At 36.6% G+C, this 21,468-nt stretch overlaps 1 non-coding gene and 2 pseudogenes across 2 annotated transcripts; 1 reads left to right on the forward strand and 2 right to left on the reverse strand.

Annotated features, from left to right (window-relative positions):
- Positions 1–209: 209 nt before the first annotated feature.
- Positions 210–3,450, reverse strand: LOC149495897 (uncharacterized; annotated as a pseudogene).
- A 402-nt stretch (positions 3,451–3,852) lies between these two features.
- LOC149495898 (uncharacterized) lies at positions 3,853–18,554 on the reverse strand (annotated as a pseudogene). The gene is made up of 3 exons (XR_016321476.1): positions 17,704–18,554; positions 4,511–5,732; positions 3,853–4,421 (listed from the first exon to the last, which is right to left on the reverse strand). The product of XR_016321476.1 is annotated as an uncharacterized LOC149495898 (transcript).
- On the forward strand, positions 15,230–15,335 carry LOC149495899 (small nucleolar RNA R71). The gene has a single exon (XR_016321562.1). It is a non-coding gene; the product is annotated as a small nucleolar RNA R71 (small nucleolar RNA).
- Positions 18,555–21,468: the final 2,914 nt, after the last annotated feature.

A 21,468-nucleotide genomic window follows, 5' to 3' on the forward strand; every position in this document is an offset into this window, starting at 1 on the left:
CCTCTGTGGCGTCTACTAATGTTTCACAGAAAACCAATCTACTATTAAGCGCACAAGCTTAATAAGATGGGAAACTGAAACAAACCATAATAACTATCCAGGAAAAAATTAGAGAGAAAAATCGTATGAAGCTTAATCGTAAAACTTGAGCTTAACAGGGTGTTTCATGTTTGGTTAATGAGAAAGTGCAGGAAATAATTAGAAACAGAAATACAGAGAAGAACTAAGAAATTAAATTGAAATTAATTTTTTTTTTTTAAAAAAAGGCTGAAATTGGTACATCTTAATTGCTGATGTTAAATACTCTTGAACATTACTCGAGAATTTCTTTCTCAGGTGTCTTTTAACTTATCTCTGATGAAACAAAGCTCTATGGCAGCATCACTGATGTCCATCCGATCTATTGGCAGTTCAGCAGAACAAGAAATTCCAATCTCAAGTATGGAAATCAAACACTCCATCATAATTCTGTCATTTGATTGGCCTCCTTCTTGAAGGAGAATTGGATCTGCAACTTCACTCACTTCATTTGGTAAAGCTGACTCCACAAATTTGCGAAGATTCAAACCTTCTTTAAACATGTCATCAGTAGGCCTCTTCCTTGTAATCATCTCCAGCAAGAGAATGCCATAACTATAGACATCACCTTTTGTTGAAACCTCATTTACCATTCCATATTCTGCAATTCTCAAGTTAGACATTGTGAAAGAATTTGCATAGGATTAAAGAATTGCAAAGAATTGCCTACCTGGAGGAGTATAACCAATAGTTCCTCGTAATCCAGCTGAACTTGATTGATAAGTACAATTATTTTGGACGCTATGCAAAAGGAATTTTGCCAGCCCAAAGTCACCAATATGGGCAGTCATTTCATCATGGAGAAGAACATTGCTTGGCTTGAGGTCACAATGGACTACTGGAGTACCACAATAATGATGAAGATATTCAGTTGCAGAGGCCACATCTATTGCAATATTTATTCTCTGAATTAGATTTAAATTCTTGTACCCCTCATTAACAGATGGATGCAACCATTCCTCGAGGCTCCCATTGACCATGAACTCATAAACTAATGCCTTGAAGTCATTGCCCTGATAGTCCACACCTGAACAAGCAGTTACAATCTTTACCAGATTTCGATGTCTGATATTCCTCAAGGCTTCACATTCCGCGATGAAACTCTTAGCTGCACCATGATACTGGAGGTTAAGCACCTTGACAGCTACCGTTTGCCCATCTTCATTAAGAATTCCTTTATATACAGATCCAAAACTGCCACTACCGATTAAATTAGCCGAGAAGAACCCATCAGTGGCCTTATGGAGATCGTTATATGACACCCTTGGAACTTTCAGAAGAGAATTTTCTGAATTGGATGAAGCAGGTCCTTGTCTTTTCTTTTTAAACCTCAAAAGAACTAGAAATGACAAGAACACCAAGATTGCTCCTGATATTCCTGCTACTATAGCTGTGATTACCTTTAGTCTCCTTTTGTTGGATTTTTTGAGGTTGCAAACGGGTAGTTGGAACTCAGGTATGCCTCCGCATAGCTTGTTGTTTCCCATAACTGAAGTAATGCTTGCATTCTTGAAGACTCCATCAGTTGGCACTATGCCCTCAAAATCATTGAAAGATAAGTTTAGACTGAGCAATGAATTAAAGCTAACAAAAAATCCAGGAATTTGCCCAGAAATATTGTTGTGAGAAAAATTCAGAACCTGAAGACCTCTCAATGAACTGAGAGAGAAAGGAATGGACCCTTGGAAACGGTTTCCATTCATGTATAGGTACTCTAGACTTGTGCAGCTCCCAAGACTACTTGGTATCTCACCTGATAACATGTTGTCAGAGACATCTAAGGTACCTAATGCTTTCAAATTGCCTACTTCTGTTGGAAGCGAACCAATGAAATAGTTCATCGCAAAACTAACATAAATTGACAAGGATGAGAGCCCAAGAACTTCTGGAGGCAAGGTACCACTAAGATTGTTTCCAGAAAAATCCAGCAGCTGCAAATATTTGCAATTAGCTAGACTTGAAGGAATTGTACCCTGAAGTTTATTATTAGCAAAATAAAGTCTATTCAACTTTGTGAGATTCCCAATGGAGGATGGAATAGGTCCGTAGAACTTGTTCTCATTGAATCTCATAACCGCTACTTTTTGCAGGTTTCCTATACTTTGGGGAATAATACCTGAAAGCCTGTTGTTATATGCTTGTATATATAACAAGTTGACCAGATTTCCCACATTAGTTGGAATGCTTCCAGATATTTGATTTGCATGTAGAGACAATTTTTCAAGATTGGATGACAAGTTGCCGATGCAATCAGGTAAAGACCCTCCAAAGTTATTATATCCAATACTCAACCACCTGAAAATGCTGGCATTAGTCAAAGAGCAAATAAATCTCAAATCATCAGCTTCTCCATTTCCAAGACGATTCTGTTGAATTAAAAGCACTTGAAGGCTCAATCGCTCAAAAGAAGGCACTTTTCCTGTGAGACTGTTTCCCTGCAACTGGAGCGAGACTATATTGGAAGCATTAGTTATTGAACTAGGAATGGGACCAGTAAATTGGTTAGAGGCATAACTCAGGACCTGGAGATTTGGAAGAGAGGTGTATGAAACTGCAGGAAGAAATCCTTCAAAACTGTTGAATCCCATATCCAAAACTGTAATAGAAGAAAGATTGAAGACTGAGGAAGGGATAATCCCAGACAACTTATTCTGACCGAGGACTAAAACCTTAAGGTTTTTAAGTTGTCCTATACGATCAGGAATATTTCCAACAAAGTTGTTGGTACCTATATTAATAGTACTAAGAGAAGACATGTTTCCAAGAGAATGAAGGACTTCTCCCATTAAATTGTTCATAGATATAGCAAGAAATTGAAGCTTCAAGAGATAGCCAAGCTCTACAGGAACTTTCCCCATCAGATTGTTGTTTCCAAGACTTAAACGAATAAGGCTAGAACATCTAGAAATATTAGATGGAATCTCACCAGTGAGTGAATTATTGAATAGGTATAGTGTTTGCAGTCTTCGCAAACGACCAATTTCAGGAGGAATATTGCGGATGAAGCTATTGTTTGGGAGGTCTAGTACCTTTAAAAAGCTCAAATTACCTATGTATGGAGATATGGAGCCCCCAAGTTTTAAGGAACGGATTTCCAACATTATGACCCTCCGGTGCCGGCGGCCACAAGTAACCCCGTACCATTGGCAGAAATGGGTGGTGCCATTCCATGAGGTCATGACCCCTAAAGGGTCAGCAGCTATTCCGGCCTTGAACTCGAGCAGGGCTAGTTGATCAGTCTCATTTCCAGCAAGTGAGTATGTTCTTGTGGCAAAGAACAACAGACAAACAGTAGCAGAGTTTAAAAAACAAGACCAGAAGCATACAGAGCCCATTCCTACAGAGTTAAAAGGTTCTCCGTACAATGGAAGACTAAAACTGAAGGACCAATATAAGGAATGATTAAGCTATTTAGATTTTGGACCATGAAATCCCATATTATACTGGTAAGCTGATTGATTCAGTCAAGCTAGCCTCTTTTTTTTTTTTTTTTTTTGGTAAAAATTCTTAATTTATATTATATTTTGTTTGTTCTAGTTGGCCTTTTGTGTTGCATCTGGTCCTACTATAGAAAGAAAATTAATACCAATGACCAATTTGGCAATACATCAAGCTTAAAAAGTCAAGCAATTTATATTTGAGAAAATGATAAGAAACATTGTTGAATCTCAAGTTTCAACTAAGGCTGCTTTTTGATAAATAAATAAATAATAGTTATAGAATATACATAATGTATTTACAAAATGTTTATATAAAATTCTATAACATAGTCTTAACTTCAATCCATAAGGTTCCTTTTTATCAAATGTAATTTATAACTACATCCTCTATTTTCCTCCGGTCTCCAGGTATTTCCATAGAACATGAAACCCCGACTAAACACAGAAAACAGGAACTAAAAACTGCAAGTTATGGAACTTTCCTTCTATCAATTAACAAACAATACTATATATTTCTCATCTATATATGACTAATATTGCTCGCGCGTGCATTTCTTCCTCTAGAGTTTTTTAACTTATCTCTGACCGAATGAAGCTTTATAGCAGCATCACTAATGTCCATCCTGTCTGTAGGTGATTCGGCAGAACAAGAAATTCCAATTCCAAGCATGGAAATCAAACATTCCGTCATAATTCTACCATCTGCTTGGCCTCCTTCAAGGAGAATTGGATCTCCAATCGCATTCACTCCATTTGGTAAAGCTGACTTTACGAATTTGTGAAGATTCCAACCTTCTTTAAACATGTCATCAGTAGGCCTCTTCCTTGTAAACATCTCCAACAAGAGAATGCCATAACTATAAACATCACCTTGTTTTGAAACTTCACTTCCTAGTCCATATTCTGCAATTCTTATCAGTTAGACATCACATTTTAATCCTATCAAGTTGAAATTTTTCTAAGATGAAAAATGAAAAGAAAAAACTGCATACCTGGAGGAGCATAACCAATCGTTCCTCGTAATCCAGCAGAACTTGATTGATTAGAAAAATTATTTTGGATGCTATGCGAAAGGAATTTTGCCAGCCCAAAATCACCAATATGGGCAGTCATTTCATCATCGAGAAGAACATTGCTTGGCTTGAGATCGCAATGGACTATTGGAGTCCCAGAACGATGATGAAGATACTCAATTGCAGAAGCAACATCAATTGCAATATTTACTCTCTGAATTAGATTTAAAATCTTGTATCCCTCACGCGTCCTATTTACTTGAACATATGAATGCAACCATTCCCCGAGACTCCCATTGACCATGAACTCATAAACTAGCGCCTTGAAGTCATTGCCTTGATAGTCCACACCCGAACATGCAGTAACAATCCTTACCAAATTTCGATGTTTGATATTCCTTAAGGCTTCACATTCCGCCATGAAACTCTTAGCCGCACCATGATACTGTAGATTAAGAACTTTAACAGCTACGGTTTGCCTGCCTTCATTAAGAATTCCTTTATATACAGATCCAAAACTGCCACTACCAATTAAATTTATCGAGGTAAGGTACCACTAAGATTGTTTCCAGAAAATTCCAGCAGCTGTAAATATTTGCAATTAGCTAGGCTTGATGGAATGGTACCCTGAAGGTTATTATTAGCAAAATAAAGTCTATTCAACTTTGTAAGGTTTCCAAGAGATGATGGAATTGGTCCGAAGATCTTGTTCTCATTGAAACTCATAACCACTACGTTTTGCATATTTCCAATCCTCTCGGGAATCATACTTGAAAGCTTGTTGTTATGAACTGCTAGAATTGCCAAGTTGATCAGATTTCCGATACCAGTTGGAATGCTTCCAGATATTTGATTTTTATGTAGACGAAAAATTTCAAGATTGGATGACAAGTTGCCAATGCACTCAGGTAAGGACCCTCCAAACTTATTGTCACTAATATCCAACTCCTGCAAAATGCTGGAATTAGTCAAAGAGCATAGAAATCTCAAGTCATCAACTTCTCCATTTCCAAGACGATTGAAACTAATAATAAGCACGCGAAAGTTGAATCTCTCCAAAGGAGGCACTTTTCCTGTGAGAGCGTTTCCCTGCAACTGAAGATGGACTATTTTGGAAGCATTAGATGTTGAATTAGGAATGGGACCAGTAAATTGGTTGTTAGCAAAACAAAGCTTCTGAAGATTTGGAAGAGTGGTGAATGACAGCGTTTTTCGCAAGTGTACGAAATCGCAACAAGTAATATAGAGTAAGAGAGTATCATATCCACAGGGATTGTTTATCAAGTACCAAAATTATGTTAACCTATTATTATTTAGACGACGATAAGAGAGATTCGCTGTAAGGTAAATAAAATTTTAAAGTAAAAATAGAAGAGATCAAACACAAAATTCAAGTGAAAAGAAATCAGAGGATTAAGCTACTAGGGAATTTGATTTCACTTAATTCTATTCAGCTTATTCTATTAGTTCATTAATCAGCTTTAATTGTTCAAGTAGGAGCAACAACCCTAAGGTTACTAACAAGCTCTCCCGAATTATTGTTAGCTGTTCTAATCTAGTTTAATTACCTATCTTTAATAGTGAAATTAAACATGAATCAGATTATTAGGTTTTATGGTTGTTCTGCGAGTTCACAACTTAATAATTTATTAACTTATGAAAACCTCCCTTGAGTCAAACCATATAGCTTCCGCATCAAGTTATTATTCTCAAGTAAATTATTATCTTTTTCATATCAATAACCCTTCTCCCGAATGTAGTTATTGAAATAACTCAATCCAGGGGAAATTTTCTGCCTGGAAGCATTAAGCACAATAATAATTTATAACGAGAACAAAGAAAAACAAATCTAATATTATAAACTGGAATCGAATTAAGTTACATCAAATCCCTAGTATAAGAGTTTAGCTGGACATAGTAATTAAATTAAACTCAATCATGCTTGGAACATTCATCATATTTAAAGACAATAATAAAAGAAAGGAACAAGATGAAGAGTTTAGAATAAAAACTGTATCACAACTATGTTGATGGCTTCCTTGAATCTTGGCACAATTAATTGATGCTTGAAATCTTTGAGAGAGAGAAAGAATTATGTAAAGAAATTGCCTAAAAACGAGATCCCTTGCTATGAGAAGTTCCTCTCTTTATATAGAGTTCCTGAAGGCAAGTCTGACTCCTTTTAGGAAATAGAATCCTTATTTAGTGCAAAATCCTTTATAGGAGATCACGACTGTTTAGGCTTTTGATTTCTTCTTGATTAGGACTCCTTTTTCTCCTAGAATAGGTCCAGGTCTTGTTTAGTGTGTTTAGGAAACTCCCTGAAGTCGGCCCATGTGAGAAAAAGCTTGATTTGCGTATTAAATTCACGCTGGTTCCGCCTGCGCAGCACGGGCGTGCTTCATGGCACTGTCTGGGTGTGTCAAAAGGCACGGCCGTGCTACAAGGGTACCAGGGCGTGTCAAGCATAGCACGCCCAAGGCAACTCTAGGCAGACTTCCAGAGAAAAGCACGCCCTGCCTGTGCTTTGTGGCACGCCCGTGCCTCAATGCTTCACTAGCCCGTGCTACCTAGCACGCCCCGTGTTTCACTGGCCAGACTTTAGTTAAACCATTGCTTGTCCTCAAGCAACAAAACTAAAAGAAAATAATTTGACGACACTAGCTTACCATGGTTGGAGATGATCTCAATAAACTTTTCAAGATATCATGATTAGTAAATAAGTGGATAAACTCAATTGTTCTCCATACTATTCACATTTAAGCTTGACTTTTATTTCTTGAAGGAAACACGTTCATTGAGTAAAATACAAGTTTAGAGAGATTGTCAACACTAATACTTATTCAAATTATGATAAACAGGACATGAATCATCTAAAGCATTTAAAAATAAGACAATTGATAAAAGTGGCATTCCCATATGCAGAATTAGTCATCCTTTCTCCACGATTTAAATGTATACGATTAAAAGATTAGAAGGTCTTTATTTTGGGTTGTAATGGGGCTTTCTTGGTGTAAATTTTGCTTAATCAAAGAAAGGGATAAAATGTAGACAAAGAGTACAAAAGAATGTATAACATTCAAGATTCTATTTTAATTAAACTTTTTCTAGTTCTAGGGAGTGTCTTGTTTTGAAACTTTCTTACTAGCTAGAGGCATCTTGGACAAGGTCTTTTCTTAATATTTTGGCACTTTTCTTCCTTGCCTTTTTCTATTTTTCTTGAATTCTTTTGATTGCTTTTCATGTGCCTCTTTCTTGATTCTTTCTTCTTTTCTTTATTTGCTAGTATTAATTGATGAATTCTCCCTCTTTTGTTGCTACATTCTAATTAAAAATCGAATCTTTCAATCATACAATCCTTTGTACTTAGGGTAGGAAATTTGAATTTGGCTTTAATGGCTTGGTTTATTGAGGGTGAAGAAGAAAATTTTACGGTTTTAAGGCTTCAAAGTTGGTTTCAAGAGTCATATTTTTAATTTAGGTGGTCTAGGCTAAATATAGGTTTCAACAAAAATTGCCTAAATCATCTCTTTCAAAATGTAAACATTTAAATTTTTCGCCTCGAAGGGAGTTCTAATTTTTGTTCTAGGAATGCCGAGGTTTAAAATACTTTAGAGTAAAACACACCTATACATCATAACTCTCATAAAAATCAGTGTTTAAAAGTCTAGAAACAAATAATTTAGATCAATAAACATGTTTAAATCAAAATTTCAAATTCAAAACTTAAATATGCTAGAATTGAGAATCAATTATGTTTAACACTTATTACTAGACATGAGCACCTTCAAGCTTGCTTGTAATCATTCCAACCATGTTAAACAAAAACAAAAATATTTAGCTAAAAATTCCCTTCCCCCAATTCAATCAATCACATTGTCCCCAATGTGTATAAATTCCCCAAACTTATTGCATTACTAGAAGGAAAGTAGTAAGAGAGTGAAAGAGACTTTACCAACATTGTATTGAACAATACAATAGAATGGGTGTGGAATGTGTCTTAGCTAAAAGAGCAACTAAACATGAAGAACAAAAAGTTTTCACTCAAACAACTAAAAAAAAAAAGTTATAAAACGTCAAATAAACAAACAAAAACAACTAAGTCAATGTATTAAAACAAAAGAAACATAAACAAAACAAAACAAAAGAAAAATGAGAAATCTGTCAATTCTCTGGTGGTGGGGGTGGCTGTAGAAGCTGGAGGATGGTCTGGAGTTGTCCTTGCATGGTGTCCATCCTAGAATCAAAACTGCCATTCATGATCTCAATGGACTGGAAACGGTCTGCGATCATTGTTTCCATCCCGTTAAGGCGCGTGTCAAAGAGGTCCATTCGGGACATCATCCTTGCAAGGACTTCATCATTTGACATGTTGCATGTGCCTTGGAACGATGGACCAGCACCGGATGTACCTGCACCAAAAGAAGAGGTAAAAGGTGGAGGGGTATCCTCCTCCATGTCAGCACCGCCTGCGGCCTCTGCTCCTTCATTATCAGAGTCATCCTCTGGAGCACCTACTACCCGATATGCATCTCCTACTTTTTCAATCAACTTCATATGTATTATAACATCTACATCTAATCTGGTGCCATGCCCCCCTCCTACACTATCATAAATTGGCCTAGCCGGGTTCCAAACCTATAGATATCTAGCAATTCGAGTCACAAAACACCCCATCATTATAGTTCCTTTGTCGGTTCGAGCCACCTTTGCAAATCTCTGGTAGAGCCAATACCCAACATTCAACAAGACTCCATTTTCAATCGCCCATAGAAAATATAGCTCATTCAAACTTAACACCCCATCACTTTCACTCCTTCCAAATATAGTATTCGACAAAAATTTATGAATGTACCGCAAGGAAAGTTTTTTCAATTTGGACGCCTTCGAATATCTAGGATTATAATTTACTTCACCTGTAAAATCTTGCCAAGTATTGCGTGCACTAAAATCACTAGATATTTGAATTTGACTATTTTCTGTGGGGAATCCGAAAATTTGGCTAATCTCATTCATAGACAGTTCAAAATCCTGACTAAGAAGCCTAAAACGAATTTTGCTTGGTGGAGATGTAGGCAAAAACCGGATAAAAGAAGAATAAGAACTTAAAAATTCCAGAGTTAATGGAGCATAAACTAAGTCCTTCATTTCAAGAAACTGTCCCCACCCTATTCGCTTAAGAGGTTCTAACACAATATCTCTAAGACCCACTTGTGCTAAAGCAGTCTCATCAATAAATCTATTCGGTAAAATAGGCCGAAGAGATAATTTTGTGTACCTTTCTTATTGAGCGGATGAAGCGAAATCAAATGGAAGTGCAGGAGGTGAAGGAGGTTGAGGAGCCGTGGTGGATCGCGCAGTTGGGCGTTTTCGAGCGGCAACTGAGGATGCGGGTCTGCTACGTTTGTATCTAGGAGGCATTGTTGGAGTTGATTATGTGAAAATTTTGGGTAGAGAGTGTTTGATTTGAGAGAAAAGGTGACGGCTAGGGCGTGCGAGGTAGGGAAGAGAGGGTTTGGGAGCGTGCTTTTTAAATAGGGGCGCCAATAAATGAGTTGGTCTGATCGTGGCACGGCCGTGCTGATAAGTACGGCCTGGGCATGCTCTCCTCTGACCTGCAAAACTAAAGAAAGGGCGTACCTGGCACGGGCGTGCTGACAAGCACGCCTGGGGCGTGCTTCTTTCTGACCCTTGGGCTGATAATTCTCGCGCAAGTAGCACGGGCGTGCTAATGAGCACGGCTTGGGCGTGCTCTTCTCTGCCTCTAAAGTAGCAAAATTGCCTGTGGTAAGCACGGGCGTGCTATATGGCACGCCTAGGGCGTGCTCTTTTCTGACCTTCAAGTGATCTTTTCCTTTTCAATGGCACGGGCGTGTTGTCTGGCACGCCTTGGGTGTGCTTGTCTCTGCCTCTCAAGTGTCATCACCCTTGAAAAACGCACGGGCGTGCTACTGGGCATGCCTGGGGCGTGTAGGGTCCTCACCCCATGGCATGGGCGTGCTTCCTAGCACGGCTAAGGCGTGCTCTGCTCTGGATTTTCACTTTTTCCTACAAAAAACTCTAACTAAAATAAAAGAACACTTATGGAGAAAATTTGGGAATTTTTGCCAATAAAACTGAAAATAAAACAATTAAATGAAATGAAAATTTTAACAAGGAAAATTAGATGGGTTGTCTCCCACAAGCACTTTTGTTTAACGTCGTTAAGTTCGACGCACTTAGCCTAGTTTAGGTTAAGCCAGACCGATTGTATTCTTGATGGGTTCAAAGTTGTCATTATGATAGCTTCTTAGACGTTGAGCATTTACCTTGAAACTTCGATTTGTCTTACCATCCACTATTTCAATTGCACCATGAGGAAAGATTTCCTTGATTGTGAATGGTCCAAACCATCTAGAGCGCAACTTACCAGGGAACAACCGGAGCCTAGAGTTGTAGAGCAACACCTGCTGTCCTACCTTTAGATCCCTCATGATAATGCGCTTATCGTGCCATTGTTTAGTGCGATCTTTGTATATTTTAGCACTTTCATAAGCATGGAGGCGCATTTCATCCATCATGTTCAGTTGTAACAAGCGTTTTTGTCCCACTTCTTTGGCATTAAAGTTGAGAAATTGAATGGCCCAAAACGCCTTATGTTCTAACTCTACAGGAAGATGACAAGCCTTACCATACACCATGCGATATGGAGACATACCTATAGGTGTTTTGAATGCCGTTCTGTAGGCCCATAGAGCATCGTCTAGCTTTTTGGACCAATCCTTTCGTGATTGTCCAACAGTGGTTTCGAGGATCTTTTTGATTTCTCTGTTAGTGACCTCTACTTGTCCACTTGTTTGAGGATGATATGGAGTACCTACACGATGAGTGACACCATATTTTGCAAGAAGGGAATCTAAATATTTATTGCAAAAATGCTTACCTCCGTCCGTGATTATTGCCCTAGGAGTACCATGCCTTGTAAAAATGTTTTTCTTGATGAAGCTCATTACACTTTTGGCATCGTTATTTGGAAGAGCAACAGCCTCTGCCCATTTTGACACATAATCCACCGCCACTAGAATGTATTGATTTGAATATGATGGCGGAAAAGGTCCCATGAAGTCCAAACCCCATACGTCGAAGATTTCGACTTCAAGGATGCTATTTAGGGGCATCTCATGTCTCTTCGAAATATTACCTAACCTTTGACAACGATCACATAGACGAACATAATTATAAGCATCTTTAAAGAGATTAGGCCAATACAAACCACTTTCTAGTATACGCGTAGCTGTTTTGCTTGCTCCAAAGTGACCTCCACATTCCATTGAATGGCAGAATTTAAGGACACTTTCTATTTCAGTTTCCGGTATACATCTTCTGAAAAGCTGATCACTGCAATACTTGAACAAAAATGGCTCCTCCCAATAGTAGAATTTGATATCATGAAAAAACTTTTTTCTTTGTTGGTAAGAAAAATTGGGAGGAAGAATTTTGCAAACAAGATAATTAACTATGTCAGCGTACCAGGGGGTTTGAGCATTTGCTACTAGAAGAAGTTGCTCATGAGGAAAGCTTTCATTGATTTGTAGCTCGCTTGTATCTTCTTCCCCCAATTCAAGCCTGGAAAGATGGTCAGCAACGAGGTTCTCGGTCCCCTTTTTGTCGCGAATTTCTAGGTCAAATTCTTGCAGTAAAAGTACCCAACGAATGAGTCTCGGCTTTGCATCTTTCTTTTCCAGCAAGTATTTGATGGCGGAGTGATCTGTGTAGACGATTGTTTTATCTCCAATTAGATATGCCTGAATTTGTCAAAAGCAAAAACAATAGCCAACAATTCTTTTTCCGTAGTTGCATAGTTTAATTGCGCATCATTCAATGTGCGACTTGCATAATAAATAACATGCAACTTCTTGTCTTTTCTTTGTCCAAGAACAGCTCCTACAGCATGATCACTAGCATCACACATAAGCTCAAAAGGTAAAGTCCAATCTGGTGTAGTGATGATCGGGGCTGAGATTAACTCCTTCTTCAACCTGTTAAAAGCATCTAAACATTCTTTGTCAAAATCAAATGGAACATCTTTAACTAACAAATTGCAAAGAGGTTTAGTGATTTTTGAGAAATCCTTTATGAATCTCCTGTAAAACCCTGCATGCCCAAGAAAACTTCTTATACCTTTTACTGTGTTAGGAGGAGGTAGTTTTTCAATTACCTCAATTTTTGCCTTGTCTACTTCAATCCCTTTTTGAGAGATTTTATGCCCTAAGACTATACCTTCACTCACCATGAAGTGACATTTTTCTCAATTTAACACAAGGTTAGTATCTTCACATCGTTGCATTACTAGAGATAAATTATGAAGACATGCATCGAAGGACGAACCGAACACAGAAAAGTCATCCATGAATATCTCAATAAATTTTTCCACCATATCAGAAAAGATGGACATCATGCACCTTTGAAAGGTTGCAGGGGCATTGCATAGCCCAAAAGGCATTCTCCTGTAGGCAAAAGTGCCATAAGGGCAAGTGAATGTAGTTTTCTCTTGGTCTTCAGGAGCTATAGGTATTTGAAAGTACCTTGAGTAGCCATCTAAGAAACAATAAAAAGGATAACCTGCAAGTCTTTCAAGCATTTGATCAATAAAGGGAAGGAGAAAATGGTCTTTGCGTGTTGCTTTATTTAATTTTCTATAATCTATGCACTCACGCCAACCTGTGACTGTTCTTGTGGGGATTAGTTCATTGTTTTCATTAGAGATAACAGTCATACCTCCCTTCTTTGGAACAACTTGGACAGGACTTACCCAATTACTGTCTGAAATCGGATAAATGATACCGGCATCTAGGAGTTTGATGATTTCAGCCTTGACTACCTCCTTCATGTTTGGGTTCAGTCGCCTTTGATGCTTGATTGAAGGCTTGTAATCTTCTTCCATCAAAATTTTATGCATGCACACACTTGGGCTTATTCCTTGTAGATCCGAGATCGACCACCCTAATGCTTTCTTGTGCCTACGTAGAACCTGCAACAACCTTTCCTCTTGATCAAACGTTAAGTGAGAAGAAATAATAACAGGAAAAGAATGGTTCTCACCTAAGAATGCATGTTTTAAATGAGGTGGAAGTTGTTTCAGTTCATGCTTAGGAAGTTCCTTTTCTTTCTCATTCAAGATGCTTGGTTCATTAATGTTGTTTTCAACATGCAACGTGGTTTCCACACATTCATCAACAACATCAATTCTAAAACAGTCCCCATAATCCATAGGAAGTTTACAAGATTTAAGTACATCAAATACAATCTCTTCCTGTCCAACTCTTAGAGTCAACTTACCTTCATAGACATCAATTAATGCTCTTGCAGTTGCAAGAAAAGGTCGTCCCAGGATTAGAGATCCTTCCCTGTCTTCATCAATGTCAAGAATAACAAAATCAACAGGAAAAATGAATGTACCTACCTTTACAAGCACGTCTTCTACAATTCCTCTAGGATATTTAATTGAACGATCTGCTAGTTGCAAAGACATCCTTGTTGGCTTGAGTTCTCCCATACCTAGCATCTTAAAAACTTCATAGGACATAAGATTGATGCTAGCACCTAAATCTGCCAAAGCTTTTTCAAAGTCAAGATTACCAATGTTACAAGGGATAGAAAAACTTCCTGGATTTTTTAACTTTGGAGGCAGTTTGTTTTGGATAATCGCACTGCACTCCTCGGTTAACATTACCGTTCCTTGATCATCAATTTTTCGTTTCTTGCTCAAGATATCTTTTAGGAATTTAGCATAGCTAGGCATTTGAGCAAGAGCTTCAGCAAAAGGAATATTGATTTGGAGCTTCTTAAACACATCCAGGAACTTGAGGAAGCTCTTGTCATCTTGTGCTTTCTTTAATCTTTGTGGAAAGGGAACAGGGGGAACATATGGTTTTACTTTTTCTTTTTCCTCTAAGTCAATGATAGGCACCTTTGTTTGTTCTTTTTCCTCTTTTTCTTTCCTTGGTGGTTCATCTAATTGTTTGCCACTTCTCAAGGTAATAGCCTGCTGGATTTTATGTTTGCAAATTGTCATCATGTTTGCAAATTGTCCCAATTGGATCTCCAAATTTCTTATTGCGGCCTGCTGGATTTTATGGTTCTCTTTAGTTTCATTCATGAACTCCATGTGTGATTTGGAAAGAGCAGTGAGGAGGTCGTCATGAGATTTCTTTTCCGGAGGATGGAAACCAGGTGGTGCATTCAAGGCATTGTTAGGATTACCATAAGATAGATTAGGATGATTCCTTAACCTGTTATCATATGAATTTGAATAAGGGTAATTCTTTCTTCCTTGATTCATCACATAGTTCACTTGCTCTAAAGTTTGTGGATTTAAAGAGTCCATGATGCATTCCCCAATTCCATGTTGTCCATTGCACCTATCACAAACTTGCATAACAGAATTTACAGGATTAGTAGTTAACATGTCCAATTTCCTTACCATGTTATCTACCTTGGCATTAAGTGCTGTAATGGCGTCTATTTCATAGACTCCTGCAGTTCTTCTCCTTTCGGTATTGTTTTGGTAATGGCTATTGCTTGCCATTTCCTCTATCAACTCATATGCTTCATCAATTCCTTTCTTTTCAAAGGATCCACCTGCAGCTGCATCTAAGGTAATTTTTATGTTAGGAGATAATGCATTATAGAACGTTTGTACCTGTAACCACTTGGGCAAACTGTGATGTGGGCACTTTCTTAACAAGTCCTTGAATCTTTCCCAAGCTTCATACAAGCTCTCTTGATCATGATGAGCGAATGTCATTATCTCATTGCGCAACTTGGTGGTTTTTGAGGATGGAAAGAATTTAGCTAGGAATTTTTGAGCTAATTCATCCCATGTTGTGAAACTTCCAGCGGGACACGATTGTAACCAAGATCTTGCTTTATCTCTAAGAGTGAATGGGAAAAGTCTTAATTTGATTGCATCTTCAGAAACACCATTTTGTTTGAATGTGTCACAAATTTCCAAAAAGTTGGTGATGTGAGCATTAGGATCTTCACTGGGCAAACCCCCATACTGGATTGAGGTAGAGAGCATTTGGATGATTGCGGGTTTAATTTCAAAATTATTGGCTTCTACCCTAGGTCTAGTAATACTTGAGGTTGTCCCATTCAAATTAGGTGTTGTGTAATCTCTCAAGGTACGGACCGGATGTTGAAGTGGTGGCCCAACTATGTTTTCATTCTCGTTTTCGATGTCGTCGGCCATGTTTGCTTCTTGTTCGGGTTTTATTTCCCGTGTTTTTCTTGCAGCGTTGTGCCTACGACAAGTTCGTTCAATTTCCGGATCAAAGACTAGAGGTTCAGTCCTCCTCGATCTTCTTTGCATAAAACACCTGGAATGATTCTTAGAAGAAAATTAAATAAAAATAAAAAGAGTGTCTAAATTAATAAAAGGGTAATTCGTATTGATATTGATATGCCAATCCCCGGCAATGGCGCCAAAAACTTGACAGCGTTTTTCGCAAGTGTACGAAATCGCAACAAGTAATATAGAGTAAGAGAGTATCGTATCCACAGGGATTGTTTATCAAGTACCAAAATTATGTTAACCTATTATTATTTAGACGACGATAAGAGAGATTCGCTGTAAGGTAAATAAAATTTTAAAGTAAAAATAGAAGAGATCAAACACAAAATTCAAGTGAAAAGAAATCAGAGGATTAAGCTACTAGGGAATTTGATTTCACTTAATTCTATCCAGCTTATTCTATTAGTTCATTAATCAGCTTTAATTGTTCAAGTAGGAGCAACAACCCTAAGGTTACTAACAAGCTCTCCCGATTTATTATTAGCTGTTCTAATCCAGTTTAATTACCTATCTTTAATAGTGAAATTAAACATGAATCAGATTATTAGGTTTTATGGTTGTTCTGCGAGTTCACAACTTAATAATTTATTAACTTATGAAAACCTCCCTTGAGTCAAACCATATAGCTTCCGCATCAAGTTATTATTCTCAAGTAAATTATTATCTTTTTCATATCAATAACCCTTCTCCCGAATGTAGTTATTGAAATAACTCAATCCAGGGGAAATTTTCTGCCTGGAAGCATTAAGCACAATAATAATTTATAACGAGAACAAAGAAAAACAAATCTAATATTATAAACTAGAATCGAATTAAGTTACATCAAATCCCTAGTATAAGAGTTTAGCTGGACATAGTAATTAAATTAAACTCAATCATGCTTGGAACATTCATCATATTTAAAGACAATAATAAAAGAAAGGAACAAGATGAAGAGTTTAGAATAAAAACTGTATCACAACTATGTTGATGGCTTCCTTGAATCTTGGCACAATTAATTGATGCTTGAAATCTTTGAGAGAGAGAAAGAATTATGTAAAGAAATTGCCTAAAAACGAGATCCCTTGCTATGAGAAGTTCCTCTCTTTATATAGAGTTCCTGAAGGCAAGTCTGACTCCTTTTAGGAAATAGAATCCTTATTTAGTGCAAAATCCTTTATAGGAGATCATGACTATTTAGCCTTTTGATTTCTTCTTGATTAGGACTCTTTTTTCTCCTAGAATAGGTCCAGGTCTTGTTTAGTGTGTTTAGGAAACTCCCTGAAGTCGGCCCATGTGAGAAAAAGCTTGATTTGCGTATTAAATTCACGCTGGTTCCGCCTGCGCAGCACGGGCGTGGTTCATGGCACGGGCTGGGTGTGCTTTAGTCTGGAAGTCTGGCCAGTGAAACACGGGGCGTGCTAGGTAGCACGGGCTAGTGAAGCACTGAGGCATGGGCGTGCCACAAAGCACAGGCAGGGCGTGCTTTTCTCTGGAAGTCTGCCTAGAGTTGCCTTGGGCGTGCTATGCTTGACACGCCCTGGTACCCTTGTAGCACGGCCGTGCCTTTTGACACACCCAGACCGTGCTCTCTTCTGTCTCTCCGTTGGATTCCTTGGCTTCTAGCACGGTTGTGCCTTTTAGCACGGCCCGGGCGTGCTACAAGTTAAGTGCCTTGTGTTATAAAGTTCTTTTCTGTGCCAAATTCCTGAAATTTTCTCTTAGATCAAGCGGATTAAAGATCAAGGAAGCTTTTGAACACAATTATACTAAAAGTGATTTAAAGTAATAAAAACTTACTCAAAATCTAATAAAAACTATATTAAAAAGACTATAAAATTAACACCTATCAGTGAACAAATCTGCTGGAAGAAATCCTTCAAAATGGTTAAATGCTATATCCAAAAATGTAATGGAAGAAAGATTGAAGATTGAGGGAGGGATAATGCCAGACAACTTATTATCAAAGACTTCTAAATACTGAAAATTTTTAAGTTGTCCTAAAGCATCCGGAATATTTCCAACAATGTTGTTGAAAGCTAGAGAAAGAGCAGTAAAAGAAGACAAGTTTCCAAGAAAATGAGGGATAGTTCCTGTTAGATTGTTCTTATCTATTACAAGATATTGAAGCTTCGAGAGATAGCCGAGCTCTACAGGAACTTTTCCTATCAGATTGTTGTTATAAAGATTTAAATAAATAAGGTTAGAACATCCAGAAATATTGGATGGAATCTCACCAGTGAGCGAATTATTAACCAGGTATAGTCCTTGTAGTCTTCTCAAACGACCAAGTTCAGGAGGAATATTATGAGTGAAGCTATTGTTTTTAAGGTGTAGTACCTCTAGAAAGCTCAAATTACCAATGGAAGGTGATATGTTGCCCACAAGATTTAAGGAATTGAGGTGCAATACTGTGACCCTCCGGTGCCGGCGGCCACAAGTAACCCCATACCATTGGCAAAAGTGGATGGTGCCATTCCATGAGGTCATGACCGCAAAAGGGTCAGCAGCTATTCCGGCCTTGAACTCGAGCAGGGCTTGTTTATCAGTCTCATTTCCAGGAACTGAGTATGTTCCTGTGACAAAGAACAACAAACAAACAGAAGCATAGATGAAAAAACAAGACCAGAAGCATAAACAGCCCATTAATTCCTGTGGAGTTAAAACTTAGAAGGTTAACTCTACAATGGAAGATTAAAACTTCAGGTTTTTTAGTGACCCTGAAAACTGAGGGACTAATTAATATGAGGATTGAGATCATTAAAGCCCATATTTATCCTGATACACGACATGGATCATTTACACCAACTTTTGAGGTAGAAGAAAGAATTGAGCAAAAAGCCAAATATGTGGCTAACTATCTTTTCAGTAGTTTATTTCCGACAACCTAAAGATAGTGTGAACGGTAGAACTGAAAGTGTAAAAAGCACAAGAAAGATGCAAGAAACAAATTTTACAAAAGAAAAGTAAGAAAAAAGAAAGGTAAAGTAGAAAGACGATAAAATTACATATTGTTATTTGAAAATGATATGAAACATTATTGAATCTGAACTGAGGAAAAGTATGTAGGACACGTCTTCTTTTAGAAAGCAAGAGTCAAGTAGTCTCTTCTTTCTTGGTGGACCATACATATGTAGCAAATCAGCAATTGCCATTTGTCAGTGTCAGGTCAACATGTAGTCAACCTTTCTTTTAGAAAGAAATGATAACTTAAAAAATGATTACCAAGAAATCTCTTGGATTTCTTCAACATCTATCATTCTTTGTAGACTTGGCCACGGTTCCGTAACCGGCAGTTTCGGTTCCGGTTCCAGAAAAATTGGAATCAAAATCGAACCGAAATGGTCCGGTTTTGGTTCCGGTTTGGAACCGTCCGGTTCAGGTTCCGGTTCCGATCCGATTACAAAACCGACGGTTCTGATTGGTTTTCCGGCGAATCGCATAATTTTAAATTTTAAATTTTGAATGCCGGTTAAAAAAAAAATTATTTGAACATAAAAAATTAAAAAATACACTTAAAAAATTTTAAAATTTGAAGACCGGTTAATAAAAAAAAATTATTTGAACATAAAAAATTAAAAAATACACCTAAAAAATTTAAAAATACTTCAATTAAATTTATTTTTTTAAAGACTTGAATTGTTGAGTGTTGAACATAATTATTTTTTTAAAAAAAAAATTGAACTGAATTTTTTTTTTTTTAAAGTTTGAACATAATTTAAAAAAAAAATGGGCTTGAACTTAATTTTTTTTTTTTGTTTAAAAAAAAATTAAGTTGCCTACGTATCTTCTTGGGGTTTAGAGGAATCAAAGCCCACGTAGTTCTTACTTACCTTATATCAATTTCACTCCTTTTACCTTAATCGCTATTTGCACCACCAGTTGATGTTCCCGTTGAGGACCCATCGTATAAATCAAATAAATCTTCATTTTCTTTTGGATTTTCTTGGGCTCTTAGTTCGTCCTTGGTCCAATCATCCACGCATGTTTGTGCTTCTAGTGAATTGAGTGTCATACAAGATCGTGTTTCATCAAGTATGTTTCCTCCTTGACTAAAAGCTTGTTCAACCGCAACAGTGGAGACCGGAGCTGCTAAAATTTGTTTTGCAAGTAAAGAAAGAATTGGAAAGGTATTTGCGTGACGACTCCACTAATCTAAAATTGGAAAATCAGTATCTGCATAATCATCACCAAACTCAAAAGAAGTTGTTAGATAATTATCAAACTCAAAAATAGAACTGGATTCCCTTGTTCTTTTTTGTCTTTGTAGTAAAACTTGTTGAGCAACACCAACACCACTTACCCTTTGTGTTGAAAATTGTGGAATATTAGATTGAGAAGAAGTAGAAGCAGAAGTAGATGAATTAGAAACATGAACAAATTCATTATATAATTGCATAATATTTTGTTTAACTTCATGCATTACTACATTTATATTAACATTATCTTCTACATCAAGATTTAATACATCATAATAAATAGTCAAATAATCACATAAAACATCCATTCTACATCTAGGATCAAATACAATAGCAACAAGATGAAGATGTGGTTTATTTTTAAAATAAGATAACCATTTTTTTTTTTCATTGAAAAAATACAATCTTTTAATAAATCATCATTTTGAAATTCTTGGAGTGCAGTAACAATATTAATACAAATAGGTAAAAATAAATTAGATGTGAGATAATAAACCCCACTAAATTTATAGGTAGCGTCATTAAAAATTTTTAAAATATCTAAAATTTTTGCACAAATCTCCCAATTTTGTGGATATAAATTAATATCCTCAATATTATTAGTAACAAAAAACCATAATAATTCTTTTATAAGAAAAAGACTTGTTTAGTAATTCATATGTTGAATTCCAACGAGTTGGGACATCCCTTGGAAAACGTTTTGGTCTTTTATTATTTTCTTTACAAAATTTAGCTCAACTTTTCATCACTTGGGGATGTGTACATAAATATGAAATAGCTTTTTTAATTGGAGAAATAAAAGAATCAAGAATTTTTAAACCATCTTGTACACATAAATTTAAAACATAGCATGCACATCTTATATAAAAAAATTTACCACCAATATTTGGTTCACAAATTTTTTTAAGTTCAATATTTGATCTAGTATTTGCAGAAGCATTATCAAATGAAATTGAAAAATTTTTTTTGTCAACTTATATTCATCTAAAATTGAAACAATTACTCTATAAATATTATTTGCAGTATGTTTATCATCAAAAACACGAAAACCAATAATTCTTTTTTGAATTTTCCAATCATCATCAATCCAATGACATGTAATACCCATATAAGAATGCATTTGCCAATGATAACTCCAAACATCATAACAAATTGAAACACGAATTTTCAATTGAGAAAATAAAAGCTCTAACTCTTTTTTTCCTTTATTATATAAAGAAATAATAGTTCGTTTTATAGTATTTCTTGGTACTCTTTTAGCAGAAGGATTTAAAGCTTTTTGACAATAATTATTAAAACCTACTTTTTCACCAAAACTAAAAGATAAATGTTCCATAGAAATCATTTTTGCTAATTCTTCTTTTTGTATTTTTTCAGAATATTTAAATAAAGAAAGGTTAGAAGCGTTCCCGGAAATTTGTTGT

The sequence above is a fragment of the Jatropha curcas genome, chromosome 6 (genome assembly GCF_041381405.1).
Source record: "Jatropha curcas cultivar XTBG-Jc1 chromosome 6, XTBG_Jcur_1.0, whole genome shotgun sequence".
NCBI lineage: Eukaryota > Viridiplantae > Streptophyta > Magnoliopsida > Malpighiales > Euphorbiaceae > Jatropha > Jatropha curcas.